This window comes from Netta rufina (genome assembly GCF_964035555.1).
Source record: "Netta rufina genome assembly, chromosome: 10".
Lineage (NCBI taxonomy): Eukaryota > Metazoa > Chordata > Aves > Anseriformes > Anatidae > Netta > Netta rufina.
The window spans coordinates 1,029,931-1,051,172 of record NC_140133.1 but is presented as its reverse complement, the minus strand read 5'-3'; positions in this window follow the sequence as shown (position 1 = coordinate 1,051,172).

The window sequence follows — 21,242 nt, the reverse complement described above, 5'->3', positions numbered from 1 at the left end:
AGGGTTAATGTAAGGGTCAGGGTAAGGGTTCAGGTAAGGTTTAGGCTTAGGGTTAGGTTAAGGTTAAGTGTTAGGGTAAGCGTAAGTTGTATGGATAAGGATAAGTGTAAGGGATAGGGTAAGGGTAAGTGTTAGGGTAAGGGTAAGGTTAATGGTAACTGTAAGTGTAAGGGTAAGGGTTAGGGTAAGGGGAAGAGTAAGGGGAAGGGGAAGGGGAAGTCTAAGGGTACGGGTCAGGGTAAAAGTTAGAGTAAGGGTTAGGGTTAGGGTTCGGTAAGGATAAGTGTTAGGGTAATGGTTACGGTTAATTTTAGGGTTATGGTGAGGGAATCGTAAGGGTATGTATTAGTTTAAGGGTAAGGTTAAAGTTAAGATTAAGTGTAAGGTTTAGGTTAAGGGTTAGGATTAGAGTTAGGGTTAGGGTAAGGGTTAGGGTTAATGTAAGGGTCAGAGTAAGGGTTGGGGTAAGGTTTAGGTTAAGGGTAAAAGTAAGTATAATGGTAAGGGTAAGGGTGAGGGTTAGGGTAATGGTTAGATTTAGGTAAGGGTGAGGGTTAGGGTAAGGGTAAGAATTAGGCAAAGGGTAAGTGTAGCAGAAAGGGTAAGGTTTAGGATAAGGGTAAGTGTTAGGATAAGGGTAAGGTTTAGGGTTAGCTTAATAGTAAGGTTAAGGGTAATTGTACGAGTAATTGCTAGGGTAAGTGCAAGTGTAAGTGTACATGTAAGTGTTGCTGTATGGCTTATGATAAGGGTAAGGTTAAGGTTAAGGTTTATGGTAAGTGTAAGTGTAAGGGTAACGGAGACAGTAAAGGTAAGGGTAAGGGGAACGGTAAGGTTAAGGGTACAAATACGTGTTAGGGTATGGGTTATGGTAAGGGTAAGGGTTAGTGTAAGGGTAAGAATAAGGGTACGGGTCAGGGTAAGGTTTAGAGTAAGGGTTAGAGTTACGGTTAGGGTTAGGGTTAGGGTTAGGGTAAGGGTAAGTGTTAGGGTAATGGTTAGGGTTAATTTTAGGGTTAGGGTGAGGGATACATAAGGGTAAGTGTTAGGGTAATGGTTAAGGGTAAGGTCAAGAGTAAGTGTAAGTTTTAGGGTAAGGGTTAGGGTTAATGTAAGGGTCAGGGTAAGGGCTGGGGTAAGGTTTAGGGTTAGCGTTAGGTTAAGGGTAAGGATTACGGTAAGGGTAAGGGTATGGATAAGGATAAGTGTAAGTGTTAGGGTAAAGGTAATGTTAAAGGTAACAGTAAGTGTAAGGAGAAGGGTTCGGGTAAGGGTAAGAGTAAGGGTATGGGTAATGTTAAGGGTGAGGGTTAGGCTAAGGGTAAGTGTAAGGTTTACATTTAGGCTAAGGGTAAGTGTAGCCGAAAGGTCAAGGTTTACGGTAAGGGTAAGTGTTAGGATAAGGGTAAGGTTTAGGGTTAGGTTAAGGGTAAGTGATAGGGATAGGGAAAGGGTAAGGGTAAGGGTAACGGTAACAGTAAGGGTAAGGGTTACGGTAAGGGTAAGGGTACGGGTAGAAGTATGTGTTAAACTATGGGTTATGGTAAGGGTAAGGGTTAGAGTAAGGGTTAGGGTAAGGGTAAGTGTTGCGGTAATGGTTAGGGTTAATTTTAGGGTTAGGGTGAGGGAAAAGTAAGGGTAAGTATTAGGTTAAGGTTAAGGGGAAGGTTAAGGTTAAGTGTAAGTTTTAGGGTAAGGGTTAATGTAAGGGTCAGGGTAAGGGTTCAGGTAAGGTTTAGGCTTAGGGTTAGGTTAAGGTTAAGTGTTAGGGTAAGCGTAAGTTGTATGGATAAGGATAAGTGTAAGGGATAGGGTAAGGGTGTTAGGGTAAGGGTAAGGTTAATGGTAAACGTTAGTGTAAGGGTAAGGGTTAGGGTAAGGGTAAGAGTAAGGGGAAGGGGAAGGGGAAGTCTAAGGGTACGGGTCAGGGTAAAAGTTAGAGTAAGGGTTAGGGTTAGGTAAGGATAAGTGTTAGGGTAAAGGTTACGGTTAATTTTAGGGTTATGGTGAGGGAATCGTGAGGGTATGTATTAGTTTAAGGGTAAGGTTAAAGTTAAGATTAAGTGTAAGGTTTAGGTTAAGGGTAAGGGTTAGAGTAAGGGTTACGGTTAGGGTTAGGGTTAAGGTTCGGGTTAGGGTAAGGGTTAGGGTTAATGTAAGGGTCAGGGTAAGGGTTGGGGTAAGGTTTAGGTTAAGGGTAAAAGTAAGTATAATGGTAAGGGTAAGGGTGAAGGTTAGGGTAATGGTTAGATTTAGGTAAGGGTGAGGGTTAGGGTAAGGGTAAGAATTAGGCAAAGGGTAAGTGTAGCAGAAAGGGTAAGGTTTAGGATAAGGGTAAGTGTTAGGATAAGGGTAAGGTTTAGGGTTAGCTTAATAGTAAGGTTAAGGGTAATTGTACGAGTAATTGCTAGGGTAAGTGCAAGTGTAAGAGTACATGTAAGTGTTGTTGTATGGCTTATGATAAGGGTAAGGTTAAGGTTTATGTTAAGTGTAAGTGTAAGGGTAACGGAGACAGTAAAGGTAAGGGTTACGGTAAGGGTAAGGGTACGGGTAGAAGTATGTGTTAAACTATGGGTTATGGTAAGGGTAAGGGTTAGAGTAAGGGTTAGGGTAAGGGTAAGTGTTGCGGTAATGGTTAGGGTTAATTTTAGGGTTAGGGTGAGGGAAAAGTAAGGGTAAGTATTAGGTTAAGGTTAAGGGTAAGGTTAAGGTTAAGTGTAAGTTTTAGGGTAAGGGTTAATGTAAGGGTCAGGGTAAGGGTTCAGGTAAGGTTTAGGCTTAGGGTTAGGTTAAGGTTAAGTGTTAGGGTAAGCGTAAGTTGTATGGATAAGGATAAGTGTAAGGGATAGGGTAAGGGTAAGTGTTAGGGTAAGGGTAAGGTTAATGGTAACCGTAAGTGTAAGGGTAAGGGTTAGGGTAAGGGGAAGAGTAAGGGGAAGGGGAAGGGGAAGTCTAAGGGTACGGGTCAGGGTAAAAGTTAGAGTAAGGGTTAGGGTTAGGGTTCGGTAAGGATAAGTGTTAGGGTAATGGTTACGGTTAATTTTAGGGTTATGGTGAGGGAATCGTAAGGGTATGTATTAGTTTAAGGGTAAGGTTAAAGTTAAGATTAAGTGTAAGGTTTAGGTTAAGGGTTAGGATTAGAGTTAGGGTTAGGGTAAGGGTTAGGGTTAATGTAAGGGTCAGAGTAAGGGTTGGGGTAAGGTTTAGGTTAAGGGTAAAAGTAAGTATAATGGTAAGGGTAAGGGTGAGGGTTAGGGTAATGGTTAGATTTAGGTAAGGGTGAGGGTTAGGGTAAGGGTAAGAATTAGGCAAAGGGTAAGTGTAGCAGAAAGGGTAAGGTTTAGGATAAGGGTAAGTGTTAGGATAAGGGTAAGGTTTAGGGTTAGCTTAATAGTAAGGTTAAGGGTAATTGTACGAGTAATTGCTAGGGTAAGTGCAAGTGTAAGAGTACATGTAAGTGTTGTTGTATGGCTTATGATAAGGGTAAGGGTAAGGTTAAGGTTTATGGTAAGTGTAAGTGTAAGGGTAACGGAGACAGTAAAGGTAAGGGTAAGGGGAACGGTAAGGTTAAGGCTACAAATACGTGTTAGGGTATGGGTTATGGTAAGGGTAAGGATTAGGGTAAGGGTAAGTGTAAGGGTACGGGTCAGGGTAAGGGTTAGAGTAAGGGTTAGGTTTAGGGTTAGGGTTAGGGTAAGTGTTAGGGTAATGGTTAAGGGTAAGGTTAAGGTTAAGAGTAAGTGTAAGTTTTAGGGTAAGGGTTAGGGTTAATGTAAGGGTCAGGGTAAGGGCTGGGGTAAGGTTTAGGGTTAGCGTTAGGTTAAGAGTAAGGATTAGGGTAAGGGTATGGATAAGGATAAGTGTAAGTGTTAGGGTAAGGGTAATGTTAAAGGTAACAGTAAGTGTAAGGAGAAGGGTTAGGGTAAGGGTAAGAGTAAGGGTAATGGTAATGATAAGGGTGAGGGTTACAGTAAGGGTAAGTGTAAGGTTTAGATTTAGGCTAAGGGTAAGTGTAGCAGAAAGGATAAGGTTTACTGTAAGGTTTAAGGTTTCGGCTTAGGTTAAGGGTAAGGGTAAGGGTAAGGGTAATTGTACGAGTAATTGCTAGGGTAAGTGTAAGTGTAAGTGTACATGTAAGTGTTGTTGTATGGCTTATGGTAAAGGTAAGGTCAAGGGTAAGGTTTATGTTAAGGGTAAGCGTAAGGTTAACGGATAGAGTAAGGGTAAGTGTAAGGGTAAGGTTAATTGTAACGGTAAGGTTAAGGGTACAAATATGTGTTAGGGTATGGGTTATGGTATGGGTAAGAATTAGGGTAAGTATAAGGGTAAGGGTAAGTGTAAGGGTACAGGTCAGGGTAAGGGTTAGAGTAAGGGTTAGGGTTAGGGTTAGGGTTAGGGTTAAAGTCAGGAAAACGTATGCATAAGTACTAGGTTAATGTTAAGGGTAAGGTTAAGGTTAAGAGTAAGTGTAAGGTTTAGGGTAAGGTTTAGGGTTAATGTAAGGGTCAGGGTAAGGGTTGGGTAAGTTTTAGGGTAAGGGTTAAAGTAAGCATAATGATAAGGGTAAGGGTGAGGTTTAGGGTAAGGTTTAGAATTAGGCAAAGCGTAAGTGTAGCAGAAAGGGTAAGGATTAGGTAAGGGTAAGTGTTAGGATAAGGGTACGGTTGAGGGTTAGGTTAAGGGTAAGGGTAATGGTTTGGTAAGGGTAAGGGTAAGGTTAATTGTACGAGTAGTTGCTAGGGTAAGTGGAAACATAAGTGAACATGTAAGTGTTGTTCTATGGCTTACGGTAAGGTTAAGGTTAAGAGTAAGTTTTATGTTAAGGATAAGTGTAAGAGTAACAGTTAGAGGAAGGGTAAGGGTAACAGTAAGTTTAAAAGTAGAACTATGTGTTAGGGTATGAGCTATGGTAAGGGGTAGAGTAAGGGTAAGAGTAAGGGTAAGGGTATGTGTAAGTGTATGGGTCATTGTAAGGGTTAGAGTAAGGGTTAGGGTAACGGTAAGTGTTAGGGTAATGGTTAGGGTTAATTTTAGGGTTAGGGTGAGGGAAACATAAGGGTAAGTATTAGGTTACAGCTAAGGTTAACGTTAAGAGTAAGTGTAAGGTTTAGGGTAAGGGTTAGGGTTAATGTAAGGGTCAGGGTAAGGGTTGGGGTAAGGTTTAGGTTAAGGGTAAAAGTAAGTATAATGGTAAGGGTGAGGGTGAGGGTAATGGTTAGGTTTAGGTAAGGGTGAGGGTTAGGGTAAGGTTTAGAATTAGGCAAAGGGTAAGTGTAGCAGAAAGGGTAAGGTTTAGGATAAGGGTAAGTGTTAGGATAAGGGTAAGGTTTAGGATTAGCTTAATAGTAAGGTTAAGGGTAATTGTACGAGTAATTGCTAGGGTAAGTGCAAGTGTAAGAGTACATGTAAGTGTTGTATGGCTTATGATAAGGGTAAGGGTAAGGTTAAGGTTTATGGTAAGTGTAAGTGTAAGGGTAACGGAGACAGTAAAGGTAAGGGTAAGGGGAACGGTAAGGTTAAGGCTACAAATACGTGTTAGGGTATGGGTTATGGTAAGGGTAAGGGTTAGTGTAAGGGTAAGAATAAGGGTACGGGTCAGGGTAAGGGTTAGAGTTACGGTTAGGGTTAGGGTTAGGGTAAGTGTTAGGGTAATGGTTAAGGGTAAGGTTAAGAGTAAGTGTAAGTTTTAGGGTAAGGGTTAGGGTTAATGTAAGGGTCAGGGTAAGGGCTGGGGTAAGGTTTAGGGTTAGGGTTAGGTTAAGGGTAAGGATTAGGGTAAGGGTAAGGGTATGGATAAGGATAAGTGTAAGTGTTAGGGTAAAGGTAATGTTAAAGGTAACAGTAAGTGTAAGGAGAAGGGTTCGGGTAAGGGTAAGAGTAAGGGTATGGGTAATGTTAAGGGTGAGGGTTAGGCTAAGGGTAAGTGTAAGGTTTACATTTAGGCTAAGGGTAAGTGTAGCCGAAAGGTCAAGGTTTACGGTAAGGGTAAGTGTTAGGATAAGGGTAAGGTTTAGGGTTAGGTTAAGGGTAAGTGATAGGGATAGGGAAAGGGTAAGGGTAAGGGTTACGGTAAGGGTAAGGGTACGGGTTACGGTAAGGGTAAGGGTACGGGTAGAAGTATGTGTTAAACTATGGGTTATGGTAAGGGTAAGGGTTAGAGTAAGGGTTAGGGTAAGGGTAAGTGTTGCGGTAATGGTTAGGGTTAATTTTAGGGTTAGGGTGAGGGAAAAGTAAGGGTAAGTATTAGGTTAAGGTTAAGGGTAAGGTTAAGGTTAAGTGTAAGTTTTAGGGTAAGGGTTAATGTAAGGGTCAGGGTAAGGGTTCAGGTAAGGTTTAGGCTTAGGGTTAGGTTAAGGTTAAGTGTTAGGGTAAGCGTAAGTTGTATGGATAAGGATAAGTGTAAGGGATAGGGTAAGGGTAAGTGTTAGGGTAAGGGTAAGGTTAATGGTAACCGTAAGTGTAAGGGTAAGGGTTAGGGTAAGGGGAAGAGTAAGGGGAAGGGGAAGGGGAAGTCTAAGGGTACGGGTCAGGGTAAAAGTTAGAGTAAGGGTTAGGGTTAGGGTTCGGTAAGGATAAGTGTTAGGGTAATGGTTACGGTTAATTTTAGGGTTATGGTGAGGGAATCGTAAGGGTATGTATTAGTTTAAGGGTAAGGTTAAAGTTAAGATTAAGTGTAAGGTTTAGGTTAAGGGTTAGGATTAGAGTTAGGGTTAGGGTAAGGGTTAGGGTTAATGTAAGTGTCAGAGTAAGGGTTGGGGTAAGGTTTAGGTTAAGGGTAAAAGTAAGTATAATGGTAAGGGTAAGGGTGAGGGTTAGGGTAATGGTTAGATTTAGGTAAGGGTGAGGGTTAGGGTAATGGTTAGGTTTAGGTAAGGGTGAGGGTTAGGGTAAGGTTTAGAATTAGGCAAAGGGTAAGTGTAGCAGAAAGGGTAAGGTTTAGGATAAGGGTAAGTGTTAGGATAAGGGTAAGGTTTAGGATTAGCTTAATAGTAAGGTTAAGGGTAATTGTACGAGTAATTGCTAGGGTAAGTGCAAGTGTAAGAGTACATGTAAGTGTTGTATGGCTTATGATAAGGGTAAGGTTAAGGTTAAGGTTTATGGTAAGTGTAAGTGTAAGGGTAACGGAGACAGTAAAGGTAAGGGTAAGGGGAACGGTAAGGTTAAGGCTACAAATACGTGTTAGGGTATGGGTTATGGTAAGGGTAAGGGTTAGTGTAAGGGTAAGAATAAGGGTACGGGTCAGGGTAAGGTTTAGAGTAAGGGTTAGAGTTACGGTTAGGGTTAGGGTTAGGGTAAGGGTAAGGGTAAGTGTTAGGGTAATGGTTAGGGTTAATTTTAGGGTTAGGGTGAGGGATACATAAGGGTAAGTGTTAGGGTAATGGTTAAGGGTAAGGTTAAGAGTAAGTGTAAGTTTTAGGGTAAGGGTTAGGGTTAATGTAAGGGTCAGGGTAAGGGCTGGGGTAAGGTTTAGGGTTAGCGTTAGGTTAAGGGTAAGGATTACGGTAAGGGTAAGGGTATGGATAAGGATAAGTGTTAGGGTAAAGGTAATGTTAAAGGTAACAGTAAGTGTAAGGAGAAGGGTTCGGGTAAGGGTAAGAGTAAGGGTATGGGTAATGTTAAGGGTGAGGGTTAGGCTAAGGGTAAGTGTAAGGTTTACATTTAGGCTAAGGGTAAGTGTAGCCGAAAGGTCAAGGTTTACGGTAAGGGTAAGTGTTAGGATAAGGGTAAGGTTTAGGGTTAGGTTAAGGGTAAGTGATAGGGATAGGGAAAGGGTAAGGGTAAGGGTAACGGTAACAGTAAGGGTAAGGGTTACGGTAAGGGTAAGGGTACGGGTAGAAGTATGTGTTAAACTATGGGTTATGGTAAGGGTAAGGGTTAGAGTAAGGGTTAGGGTAAGGGTAAGTGTTGCGGTAATGGTTAGGGTTAATTTTAGGGTTAGGGTGAGGGAAAAGTAAGGGTAAGTATTAGGTTAAGGTTAAGGGGAAGGTTAAGGTTAAGTGTAAGTTTTAGGGTAAGGGTTAATGTAAGGGTCAGGGTAAGGGTTCAGGTAAGGTTTAGGCTTAGGGTTAGGTTAAGGTTAAGTGTTAGGGTAAGCGTAAGTTGTATGGATAAGGATAAGTGTAAGGGATACGGTAAGGGTAAGTGTTAGGGTAAGGGTCAAGGTAAATGGTAACCGTTAGTGTAAGGGTAAGGGTTAGGGTTAGGGTTCGGTAAGGATAAGTGTTAGGGTAATGGTTACGGTTAATTTTAGGGTTATGGTGAGGGAATCGTAAGGGTATGTATTAGTTTAAGGGTAAGGTTAAAGTTAAGATTAAGTGTAAGGTTTAGGTTAAGGGTTAGGATTAGAGTTAGGGTTAGGGTAAGGGTTAGGGTTAATGTAAGGGTCAGAGTAAGGGTTGGGGTAAGGTTTAGGTTAAGGGTAAAAGTAAGTATAATGGTAAGGGTAAGGGTGAGGGTTAGGGTAATGGTTAGATTTAGGTAAGGGTGAGGGTTAGGGTAAGGTTTAGAATTAGGCAAAGGGTAAGTGTAGCAGAAAGGGTAAGGTTTAGGATAAGGGTAAGTGTTAGGATAAGGGTAAGGTTTAGGGTTAGCTTAATAGTAAGGTTAAGGGTAATTGTACGAGTAATTGCTAGGGTAAGTGTAAGTGTAAGAGTACATGTAAGAGTTTTTGTATGGCTTATGATAAGGGTAAGGTTAAGGTTAAGGTTTATGGTAAGTGTAAGTGTAAGGGTAACGGAGACAGTAAAGGTAAGGGTAAGGGGAACGGTAAGGTTAAGGCTACAAATACGTGTTAGGGTATGGGTTATGGTAAGGGTAAGGATTAGGGTAAGGGTAAGTGTAAGGGTACGGGTCAGGGTAAGGGTTAGAGTAAGGGTTAGGTTTAGGGTTAGGGTTAGGGTAAGTGTTAGGGTAATGGTTAAGGGTAAGGTTAAGGTTAAGAGTAAGTGTAAGTTTTAGGGTAAGGGTTAGGGTTAATGTAAGGGTCAGGATAAGGGCTGGGGTAAGGTTTAGGGTTAGCGTTAGGTTAAGAGTAAGGATTAGGGTAAGGGTATGGATAAGGATAAGTGTAAGTGTTAGGGTAAGGGTAATGTTAAAGGTAACAGTAAGTGTAAGGAGAAGGGTTAGGGTAAGGGTAAGAGTAAGGGTAATGGTAATGATAAGGGTGAGGGTTACAGTAAGGGTAAGTGTAAGGTTTAGATTTAGGCTAAGGGTAAGTGTAGCAGAAAGGATAAGGTTTACTGTAAGGTTTAAGGTTTCGGCTTAGGTTAAGGGTAAGGGTAAGGGTAATTGTACGAGTAATTGCTAGGGTAAGTGTAAGTGTAAGTGTACATGTAAGTGTTGTTGTATGGCTTATGGTAAAGGTAAGGTCAAGGGTAAGGTTTATGTTAAGGGTAAGCGTAAGGTTAACGGATAGAGTAAGGGTAAGTGTAAGGGTAAGGTTAATTGTAACGGTAAGGTTAAGGGTACAAATATGTGTTAGGGTATGGGTTATGGTATGGGTAAGAATTAGGGTAAGTATAAGGGTAAGGGTAAGTGTAAGGGTACAGGTCAGGGTAAGGGTTAGAGTAAGGGTTAGGGTTAGGGTTAGGGTTAGGGTTAAAGTCAGGAAAACGTATGCATAAGTACTAGGTTAATGTTAAGGGTAAGGTTAAGGTTAAGAGTAAGTGTAAGGTTTAGGGTAAGGTTTAGGGTTAATGTAAGGGTCAGGGTAAGGGTTGGGTAAGTTTTAGGGTAAGGGTTAAAGTAAGCATAATGATAAGGGTAAGGGTGAGGTTTAGGGTAAGGTTTAGAATTAGGCAAAGCGTAAGTGTAGCAGAAAGGGTAAGGATTAGGTAAGGGTAAGTGTTAGGATAAGGGTACGGTTGAGGGTTAGGTTAAGGGTAAGGGTAATGGTTTGGTAAGGGTAAGGGTAAGGTTAATTGTACGAGTAGTTGCTAGGGTAAGTGGAAACATAAGTGAACATGTAAGTGTTGTTCTATGGCTTACGGTAAGGTTAAGGTTAAGAGTAAGTTTTATGTTAAGGATAAGTGTAAGAGTAACAGTTAGAGGAAGGGTAAGGGTAACAGTAAGTTTAAAAGTAGAACTATGTGTTAGGGTATGAGCTATGGTAAGGGGTAGAGTAAGGGTAAGGGTATGTGTAAGTGTATGGGTCATTGTAAGGGTTAGAGTAAGGGTTAGGGTAACGGTAAGTGTTAGGGTAATGGTTAGGGTTAATTTTAGGGTTAGGGTGAGGGAAACATAAGGGTAAGTATTAGGTTACAGCTAAGGTTAATGTTAAGAGTAAGTGTAAGGTTTAGGGTAAGGGTTAGGGTTAATGTAAGGGTCAGGGTAAGGGTTGGGGTAAGGTTTAGGTTAAGGGTAAAAGTAAGTATAATGGTAAGGGTGAGGGTGAGGGTAATGGTTAGGTTTAGGTAAGGGTGAGGGTTAGGGTAAGGTTTAGAATTAGGCAAAGGGTAAGTGTAGCAGAAAGGGTAAGGTTTAGGATAAGGGTAAGTGTTAGGATAAGGGTAAGGTTTAGGATTAGCTTAATAGTAAGGTTAAGGGTAATTGTACGAGTAATTGCTAGGGTAAGTGCAAGTGTAAGAGTACATGTAAGTGTTGTTGTATGGCTTATGATAAGGGTAAGGTTAAGGTTAAGGTTTATGGTAAGTGTAAGTGTAAGGGTAACGGAGACAGTAAAGGTAAGGGTAAGGGGAACGGTAAGGTTAAGGCTACAAATACGTGTTAGGGTATGGGTTATGGTAAGGGTAAGGGTTAGTGTAAGGGTAAGAATAAGGGTACGGGTCAGGGTAAGGTTTAGAGTAAGGGTTAGAGTTACGGTTAGGGTTAGGGTTAGGGTTAGGGTAAGGGTAAGTGTTAGGGTAATGGTTAGGGTTAATTTTAGGGTTAGGGTGAGGGATACATAAGGGTAAGTGTTAGGGTAATGGTTAAGGGTAAGGTTAAGAGTAAGTGTAAGTTTTAGGGTAAGGGTTAGGGTTAATGTAAGGGTCAGGGTAAGGGCTGGGGTAAGGTTTAGGGTTAGCGTTAGGTTAAGGGTAAGGATTAGGGTAAGGGTAAGGGTATGGATAAGGATAAGTGTTAGGGTAAAGGTAATGTTAAAGGTAACAGTAAGTGTAAGGAGAAGGGTTCGGGTAAGGGTAAGAGTAAGGGTATGGGTAATGTTAAGGGTGAGGGTTAGGCTAAGGGTAAGTGTAAGGTTTACATTTAGGCTAAGGGTAAGTGTAGCCGAAAGGTCAAGGTTTACGGTAAGGGTAAGTGTTAGGATAAGGGTAAGGTTTAGGGTTAGGTTAAGGGTAAGTGATAGGGATAGGGAAAGGGTAAGGGTAAGGGTAACGGTAACAGTAAGGGTAAGGGTTACGGTAAGGGTAAGGGTACGGGTAGAAGTATGTGTTAAACTATGGGTTATGGTAAGGGTAAGGGTTAGAGTAAGGGTTAGGGTAAGGGTAAGTGTTGCGGTAATGGTTAGGGTTAATTTTAGGGTTAGGGTGAGGGAAAAGTAAGGGTAAGTATTAGGTTAAGGTTAAGGGGAAGGTTAAGGTTAAGTGTAAGTTTTAGGGTAAGGGTTAATGTAAGGGTCAGGGTAAGGGTTCAGGTAAGGTTTAGGCTTAGGGTTAGGTTAAGGTTAAGTGTTAGGGTAAGCGTAAGTTGTATGGATAAGGATAAGTGTAAGGGATACGGTAAGGGTAAGTGTTAGGGTAAGGGTAAGGTTAATGGTAACCGTAAGTGTAAGGGTAAGGGTTAGGGTAAGGGGAAGAGTAAGGGGAAGGGGAAGGGGAAGTCTAAGGGTACGGGTCAGGGTAAAAGTTAGAGTAAGGGTTAGGGTTACGGTTCGGTAAGGATAAGTGTTAGGGTAATGGTTACGGTTAATTTTAGGGTTATGGTGAGGGAATCGTAAGGGTATGTATTAGTTTAAGGGTAAGGTTAAAGTTAAGATTAAGTGTAAGGTTTAGGTTAAGGGTTAGGATTAGAGTTAGGGTCAGGGTAAGGGTTAGGGTTAATGTAAGGGTCAGAGTAAGGGTTGGGGTAAGGTTTAGGTTAAGGGTAAAAGTAAGTATAATGGTAAGGGTAAGGGTGAGGGTTAGGGTAATGGTTAGATTTAGGTAAGGGTGAGGGTTAGGGTAAGGGTAAGAATTAGGCAAAGGGTAAGTGTAGCAGAAAGGGTAAGGTTTAGGATAAGGGTAAGTGTTAGGATAAGGGTAAGGTTTAGGGTTAGCTTAATAGTAAGGTTAAGGGTAATTGTACGAGTAATTGCTAGGGTAAGTGCAAGTGTAAGTGTACATGTAAGAGTTTTTGTATGGCTTATGATAAGGGTAAGGGTAAGGTTAAGGTTTATGGTAAGTGTAAGTGTAAGGGTAACGGAGACAGTAAAGGTAAGGGTAAGGGGAATGGTAAGGTTAAGGCTACAAATACGTGTTAGGGTATGGGTTATGGTAAGGGTAAGGATTAGGGTAAGGGTAAGTGTAAGGGTACGGGTCAGGGTAAGGGTTAGAGTAAGGGTTAGGTTTAGGGTTAGGGTTAGGGTAAGTGTTAGGGTAATGGTTAAGGGTAAGGTTAAGGTTAAGAGTAAGTGTAAGTTTTAGGGTAAGGGTTAGGGTTAATGTAAGGGTCAGGGTAAGGGCTGGGGTAAGGTTTAGGGTTAGCGTTAGGTTAAGAGTAAGGATTAGGGTAAGGGTATGGATAAGGATAAGTGTAAGTGTTAGGGTAAGGGTAATGTTAAAGGTAACAGTAAGTGTAAGGAGAAGGGTTAGGGTAAGGGTAAGAGTAAGGGTAATGGTAATGATAAGGGTGAGGGTTACAGTAAGGGTAAGTGTAAGGTTTAGATTTAGGCTAAGGGTAAGTGTAGCAGAAAGGATAAGGTTTACTGTAAGGTTTAAGATTTCGGCTTAGGTTAAGGGTAAGGGTAAGGGTAAGGGTAATTGTACGAGTAATTGCTAGGGTAAGTGTAAGTGTAAGTGTACATGTAAGTGTTGTTGTATGGCTTATGGTAAAGGTAAGGTCAAGGGTAAGGTTTATGTTAAGGGTAAGCGTAAGGTTAACGGATAGAGTAAGGGTAAGTGTAAGGGTAAGGTTAATTGTAACGGTAAGGTTAAGGGTACAAATATGTGTTAGGGTATGGGTTATGGTATGGGTAAGAATTAGGGTAAGTATAAGGGTAAGGGTAAGTGTAAGGGTACAGGTCAGGGTAAGGGTTAGAGTAAGGGTTAGGGTTAGGGTTAGGGTTAGGGTTAAAGTCAGGAAAACGTATGCATAAGTACTAGGTTAATGTTAAGGGTAAGGTTAAGGTTAAGAGTAAGTGTAAGGTTTAGGGTAAGGTTTAGGGTTAATGTAAGGGTCAGGGTAAGGGTTGGGTAAGTTTTAGGGTAAGGGTTAAAGTAAGCATAATGATAAGGGTAAGGGTGAGGTTTAGGGTAAGGTTTAGAATTAGGCAAAGCGTAAGTGTAGCAGAAAGGGTAAGGATTAGGTAAGGGTAAGTGTTAGGATAAGGGTACGGTTGAGGGTTAGGTTAAGGGTAAGGGTAATGGTTTGGTAAGGGTAAGGGTAAGGTTAATTGTACGAGTAGTTGCTAGGGTAAGTGGAAACATAAGTGAACATGTAAGTGTTGTTCTATGGCTTACGGTAAGGTTAAGGTTAAGAGTAAGTTTTATGTTAAGGATAAGTGTAAGAGTAACAGTTAGAGGAAGGGTAAGGGTAACAGTAAGTTTAAAAGTAGAACTATGTGTTAGGGTATGAGCTATGGTAAGGGGTAGAGTAAGGGTAAGGGTATGTGTAAGTGTATGGGTCATTGTAAGGGTTAGAGTAAGGGTTAGGGTAACGGTAAGTGTTAGGGTAATGGTTAGGGTTAATTTTAGGGTTAGGGTGAGGGAAACATAAGGGTAAGTATTAGGTTACAGCTAAGGTTAATGTTAAGAGTAAGTGTAAGGTTTAGGGTAAGGGTTAGGGTTAATGTAAGGGTCAGGGTAAGGGTTGGGGTAAGGTTTAGGTTAAGGGTAAAAGTAAGTATAATGGTAAGGGTGAGGGTGAGGGTAATGGTTAGGTTTAGGTAAGGGTGAGGGTTAGGGTAAGGTTTAGAATTAGGCAAAGGGTAAGTGTAGCAGAAAGGGTAAGGTTTAGGATAAGGGTAAGTGTTAGGATAAGGGTAAGGTTTAGGATTAGCTTAATAGTAAGGTTAAGGGTAATTGTACGAGTAATTGCTAGGGTAAGTGCAAGTGTAAGAGTACATGTAAGTGTTGTTGTATGGCTTATGATAAGGGTAAGGTTAAGGTTAAGGTTTATGGTAAGTGTAAGTGTAAGGGTAACGGAGACAGTAAAGGTAAGGGTAAGGGGAACGGTAAGGTTAAGGCTACAAATACGTGTTAGGGTATGGGTTATGGTAAGGGTAAGGGTTAGTGTAAGGGTAAGAATAAGGGTACGGGTCAGGGTAAGGTTTAGAGTAAGGGTTAGAGTTACGGTTAGGGTTAGGGTTAGGGTTAGGGTAAGGGTAAGGGTAAGTGTTAGGGTAATGGTTAGGGTTAATTTTAGGGTTAGGGTGAGGGATACATAAGGGTAAGTGTTAGGGTAATGGTTAAGGGTAAGGTTAAGAGTAAGTGTAAGTTTTAGGGTAAGGGTTAGGGTTAATGTAAGGGTCAGGGTAAGGGCTGGGGTAAGGTTTAGGGTTAGGGTTAGGTTAAGGGTAAGGATTACGGTAAGGGTAAGGGTATGGATAAGGATAAGTGTTAGGGTAAAGGTAATGTTAAAGGTAACAGTAAGTGTAAGGAGAAGGGTTCGGGTAAGGGTAAGAGTAAGGGTATGGGTAATGTTAAGGGTGAGGGGTAGGCTAAGGGTAAGTGTAAGGTTTACATTTAGGCTAAGGGTAAGTGTAGCCGAAAGGTCAAGGTTTACGGTAAGGGTAAGTGTTAGGATAAGTGTAAGGTTTAGGTTTAGGTTAAGGGTAAGTGATAGGGATAGGGAAAGGGTAAGGGTAAGGGTAACGGTAACAGTAAGGGTAAGGGTTACGGTAAGGGTAAGGGTACGGGTAGAAGTATGTGTTAAACTATGGGTTATGGTAAGGGTAAGGGTTAGAGTAAGGGTTAGGGTAAGGGTAAGTGTTGCGGTAATGGTTAGGGTTAATTTTAGGGTTAGGGTGAGGGAAAAGTAAGGGTAAGTATTAGGTTAAGGTTAAGGGTAAGGTTAAGGTTAAGTGTAAGTTTTAGGGTAAGGGTTAATGTAAGGGTCAGGGTAAGGGTTCAGGTAAGGTTTAGGCTTAGGGTTAGGTTAAGGTTAAGTGTTAGGGTAAGCGTAAGTTGTATGGATAAGGATAAGTGTAAGGGATAGGGTAAGTGTAAGTGTTAGGGTAATGGTAAGGTTAATGGTAACCGTAAGTGTAAGGGTAAGGGTTAGGGTAAGGGGAAGAGTAAGGGGAAGGGGAAGGGGAAGTCTAAGGGTACGGGTCAGGGTAAAAGTTAGAGTAAGGGTTAGGGTTAGGGTTCGGTAAGGATAAGTGTTAGGGTAATGGTTACGGTTAATTTTAGGGTTATGGTGAGGGAATCGTAAGGGTATGTATTAGTTTAAGGGTAAGGTTAAAGTTAAGATTAAGTGTAAGGTTTAGGTTAAGGGTTAGGATTAGAGTTAGGGTTAGGGTAACGGTTAGGGTTAATGTAAGGGTCAGGGTAAGGGTTGGGGTAAGGTTTAGGTTAAGGGTAAAAGTAAGTATAATGGTAAGGGTAAGGGTGAGGGTTAGGGTAATGGTTAGATTTAGGTAAGGGTGAGGGTTAGGGTAAGGTTTAGAATTAGGCAAAGGGTAAGTGTAGCAGAAAGGGTAAGGTTTAGGATAAGGGTAAATGTTAGGATAAGGGTAAGGTTTAGGGTTAGCTTAATAGTAAGGTTAAGGGTAATTGTACGAGTAATTGCTAGGGTAAGTGTAAGTGTAAGTGTACATGTAAGTGTTGTATGGCTTATGGTAAAGGTAAGGTCAAGGGTAAGGTTTATGTTAAGGGTAAGCGTAAGGTTAACGGATAGAGTAAGGGTAAGTGTAAGCGTAAGGTTAATTGTAACGGTAAGGTTAAGGGTACAAATATGTGTTAGGGTATGGGTTATGGTATGGGTAAGAATTAGGGTAAGTATAAGGGTAAGGGTTAGTGTAAGGGTAAGAATAAGGGTACGGGTCAGGGTAAGGTTTAGAGTAAGGGTTAGAGTTACGGTTAGGGTTAGGGTTAGGGTAAGGGTAAGGGTAAGTGTTAGGGTAATGGTTAGGGTTAATTTTAGGGTTAGGGTGAGGGATACATAAGGGTAAGTGTTAGGGTAATGGTTAAGGGTAAGGTTAAGAGTAAGTGTAAGTTTTAGGGTAAGGGTTAGGGTTAATGTAAGGGTCAGGGTAAGGGCTGGGGTAAGGTTTAGGGTTAGCGTTAGGTTAAGGGTAAGGATTACGGTAAGGGTAAGGGTATGGATAAGGATAAGTGTTAGGGTAAAGGTAATGTTAAAGGTAACAGTAAGTGTAAGGAGAAGGGTTCGGGTAAGGGTAAGAGTAAGGGTATGGGTAATGTTAAGGGTGAGGGTTAGGCTAAGGGTAAGTGTAAGGTTTACATTTAGGCTAAGGGTAAGTGTAGCCGAAAGGTCAAGGTTTACGGTAAGGGTAAGTGTTAGGATAAGGGTAAGGTTTAGGGTTAGGTTAAGGGTAAGTGATAGGGATAGGGAAAGGGTAAGGGTAAGGGTAACGGTAACAGTAAGGGTAAGGGTTACGGTAAGGGTAAGGGTACGGGTAGAAGTATGTGTTAAACTATGGGTTATGGTAAGGGTAAGGGTTAGAGTAAGGGTTAGGGTAAGGGTAAGTGTTGCGGTAATGGTTAGGGTTAATTTTAGGGTTAGGGTGAGGGAAAAGTAAGGGTAAGTATTAGGTTAAGGTTAAGGGGAAGGTTAAGGTTAAGTGTAAGTTTTAGGGTAAGGGTTAATGTAAGGGTCAGGGTAAGGGTTCAGGTAAGGTTTAGGCTTAGGGTTAGGTTAAGGTTAAGTGTTAGGGTAAGCGTAAGTTGTATGGATAAGGATAAGTGTAAGGGATACGGTAAGGGTAAGTGTTAGGGTAAGGGTAAGGTTAATGGTAACCGTAAGTGTAAGGGTAAGGGTTAGGGTAAGGGGAAGAGTAAGGGGAAGGGGAAGGGGAAGTCTAAGGGTACGGGTCAGGGTAAAAGTTAGAGTAAGGGTTAGGGTTACGGTTCGGTAAGGATAAGTGTTAGGGTAATGGTTACGGTTAATTTTAGGGTTATGGTGAGGGAATCGTAAGGGTATGTATTAGTTTAAGGGTAAGGTTAAAGTTAAGATTAAGTGTAAGGTTTAGGTTAAGGGTTAGGATTAGAGTTAGGGTTAGGGTAAGGGTTAGGGTTAATGTAAGGGTCAGAGTAAGGGTTGGGGTAAGGTTTAGGTTAAGGGTAAAAGTAAGTATAATGGTAAGGGTAAGGGTGAGGGTTAGGGTAATGGTTAGATTTAGGTAAGGGTGAGGGTTAGGGTAAGGTTTAGAATTAGGCAAAGGGTAAGTGTAGCAGAAAGGGTAAGGTTTAGGATAAGGGTAAGTGTTAGGATAAGGGTAAGGTTTAGGGTTAGCTTAATAGTAAGGTTAAGGGTAATTGTACGAGTAATTGCTAGGGTAAGTGCAAGTGTAAGAGTACATGTAAGTGTTGTTGTATGGCTTATGATAAGGGTAAGGTTAAGGTTAAGGTTTATGGTAAGTGTAAGTGTAAGGGTAACGGAGACAGTAAAGGTAAGGGTAAGGGGAACGGTAAGGTTAAGGCTACAAATACGTGTTAGGGTATGGGTTATGGTAAGGGTAAGGGTTAGTGTAAGGGTAAGAATAAGGGTACGGGTCAGGGTAAGGTTTAGAGTAAGGGTTAGAGTTACGGTTAGGGTTAGGGTTAGGGTTAGGGTAAGGGTAAGGGTAAGTGTTAGGGTAATGGTTAGGGTTAATTTTAGGGTTAGGGTGAGGGATACATAAGGGTAAGTGTTAGGGTAATGGTTAAGGGTAAGGTTAAGAGTAAGTGTAAGTTTTAGGGTAAGGGTTAGGGTTAATGTAAGGGTCAGGGTAAGGGCTGGGGTAAGGTTTAGGGTTAGGGTTAGGTTAAGGGTAAGGATTACGGTAAGGGTAAGGGTATGGATAAGGATAAGTGTTAGGGTAAAGGTAATGTTAAAGGTAACAGTAAGTGTAAGGAGAAGGGTTCGGGTAAGGGTAAGAGTAAGGGTATGGGTAATGTTAAGGGTGAGGGGTAGGCTAAGGGTAAGTGTAAGGTTTACATTTAGGCTAAGGGTAAGTGTAGCCGAAAGGTCAAGGTTTACGGTAAGGGTAAGTGTTAGGATAAGTGTAAGGTTTAGGTTTAGGTTAAGGGTAAGTGATAGGGATAGGGAAAGGGTAAGGGTAAGGGTAACGGTAACAGTAAGGGTAAGGGTTACGGTAAGGGTAAGGGTACGGGTAGAAGTATGTGTTAAACTATGGGTTATGGTAAGGGTAAGGGTTAGAGTAAGGGTTAGGGTAAGGGTAAGTGTTGCGGTAATGGTTAGGGTTAATTTTAGGGTTAGGGTGAGGGAAAAGTAAGGGTAAGTATTAGGTTAAGGTTAAGGGTAAGGTTAAGGTTAAGTGTAAGTTTTAGGGTAAGGGTTAATGTAAGGGTCAGGGTAAGGGTTCAGGTAAGGTTTAGGCTTAGGGTTAGGTTAAGGTTAAGTGTTAGGGTAAGCGTAAGTTGTATGGATAAGGATAAGTGTAAGGGATAGGGTAAGTGTAAGTGTTAGGGTAATGGTAAGGTTAATGGTAACCGTAAGTGTAAGGGTAAGGGTTAGGGTAAGGGGAAGAGTAAGGGGAAGGGGAAGGGGAAGTCTAAGGGTACGGGTCAGGGTAAAAGTTAGAGTAAGGGTTAGGGTTAGGGTTCGGTAAGGATAAGTGTTAGGGTAATGGTTACGGTTAATTTTAGGGTTATGGTGAGGGAATCGTAAGGGTATGTATTAGTTTAAGGGTAAGGTTAAAGTTAAGATTAAGTGTAAGGTTTAGGTTAAGGGTTAGGATTAGAGTTAGGGTTAGGGTAACGGTTAGGGTTAATGTAAGGGTCAGGGTAAGGGTTGGGGTAAGGTTTAGGTTAAGGGTAAAAGTAAGTATAATGGTAAGGGTAAGGGTGAGGGTTAGGGTAATGGTTAGATTTAGGTAAGGGTGAGGGTTAGGGTAAGGTTTAGAATTAGGCAAAGGGTAAGTGTAGCAGAAAGGGTAAGGTTTAGGATAAGGGTAAATGTTAGGATAAGGGTAAGGTTTAGGGTTAGCTTAATAGTAAGGTTAAGGGTAATTGTACGAGTAATTGCTAGGGTAAGTGTAAGTGTAAGTGTACATGTAAGTGTTGTATGGCTTATGGTAAAGGTAAGGTCAAGGGTAAGGTTTATGTTAAGGGTAAGCGTAAGGTTAACGGATAGAGTAAGGGTAAGTGTAAGCGTAAGGTTAATTGTAACGGTAAGGTTAAGGGTACAAATATGTGTTAGGGTATGGGTTATGGTATGGGTAAGAATTAGGGTAAGTATAAGGGTAAGGGTTAGTGTAAGGGTAAGAATAAGGGTACGGGTCAGGGTAAGGTTTAGAGTAAGGGTTAGAGTTACGGTTAGGGTTAGGGTTAGGGTAAGGGTAAGGGTAAGTGTTAGGGTAATGGTTAGGGTTAATTTTAGGGTTAGGGTGAGGGATACATAAGGGTAAGTGTTAGGGTAATGGTTAAGGGTAAGGTTAAGAGTAAGTGTAAGTTTTAGGGTAAGGGTTAGGGTTAATGTAAGGGTCAGGGTAAGGGCTGGGGTAAGGTTTAGGGTTAGCGTTAGGTTAAGGGTAAGGATTACGGTAAGGGTAAGGGTATGGATAAGGATAAGTGTTAGGGTAAAGGTAATGTTAAAGGTAACAGTAAGTGTAAGGAGAAGGGTTCGGGTAAGGGTAAGAGTAAGGGTATGGGTAATGTTAAGGGTGAGGGTTAGGCTAAGGGTAAGTGTAAGGTTTACATTTAGGCTAAGGGTAAGTGTAGCCGAAAGGTCAAGGTTTACGGTAAGGGTAAGTGTTAGGATAAGGGTAAGGTTTAGGGTTAGGTTAAGGGTAAGTGATAGGGATAGGGAAAGGGTAAGGGTAAGGGTAACGGTAACAGTAAGGGTAAGGGTTACGGTAAGGGTAAGGGTACGGGTAGAAGTATGTGTTAAACTATGGGTTATGGTAAGGGTAAGGGTTAGAGTAAGGGTTAGGGTAAGGGTAAGTGTTGCGGTAATGGTTAGGGTTAATTTTAGGGTTAGGGTGAGGGAAAAGTAAGGGTAAGTATTAGGTTAAGGTTAAGGGGAAGGTTAAGGTTAAGTGTAAGTTTTAGGGTAAGGGTTAATGTAAGGGTCAGGGTAAGGGTTCAGGTAAGGTTTAGGCTTAGGGTTAGGTTAAGGTTAAGTGTTAGGGTAAGCGTAAGTTGTATGGATAAGGATAAGTGTAAGGGATACGGTAAGGGTAAGTGTTAGGGTAAGGGTAAGGTTAATGGTAACCGTAAGTGTAAGGGTAAGGGTTAGGGTAAGGGGAAGAGTAAGGGGAAGGGGAAGGGGAAGTCTAAGGGTACGGGTCAGGGTAAAAGTTAGAGTAAGGGTTAGGGTTACGGTTCGGTAAGGATAAGTGTTAGGGTAATGGTTACGGTTAATTTTAGGGTTATGGTGAGGGAATCGTAAGGGTATGTATTAGTTTAAGGGTAAGGTTAAAGTTAAGATTAAGTGTAAGGTTTAGGTTAAGGGTTAGGATTAGAGTTAGGGTTAGGGTAAGGGTTAGGGTTAATGTAAGGGTCAGAGTAAGGGTTGGGGTAAGGTTTAGGTTAAGGGTAAAAGTAAGTATAATGGTAAGGGTAAGGGTGAGGGTTAGGGTAATGGTTAGATTTAGGTAAGGGTGAGGGTTAGGGTAAGGTTTAGAATTAGGCAAAGGGTAAGTGTAGCAGAAAGGGTAAGGTTTAGGATAAGGGTAAGTGTTAGGATAAGGGTAAGGTTTAGGGTTAGCTTAATAGTAAGGTTAAGGGTAATTGTACGAGTAATTGCTAGGGTAAGTGCAAGTGTAAGAGTACATGTAAGTGTTGTTGTATGGCTTATGATAAGGGTAAGGGTAAGGTTAAGGTTTATGGTAAGTGTAAGTGTAAGGGTAACGGAGACAGTAAAGGTAAGGGTAAGGGGAACGGTAAGGTTAAGGCTACAAATACGTGTTAGGGTATGGGTTATGGTAAGGGTAAGGATTAGGGTAAGGGTAAGTGTAAGGG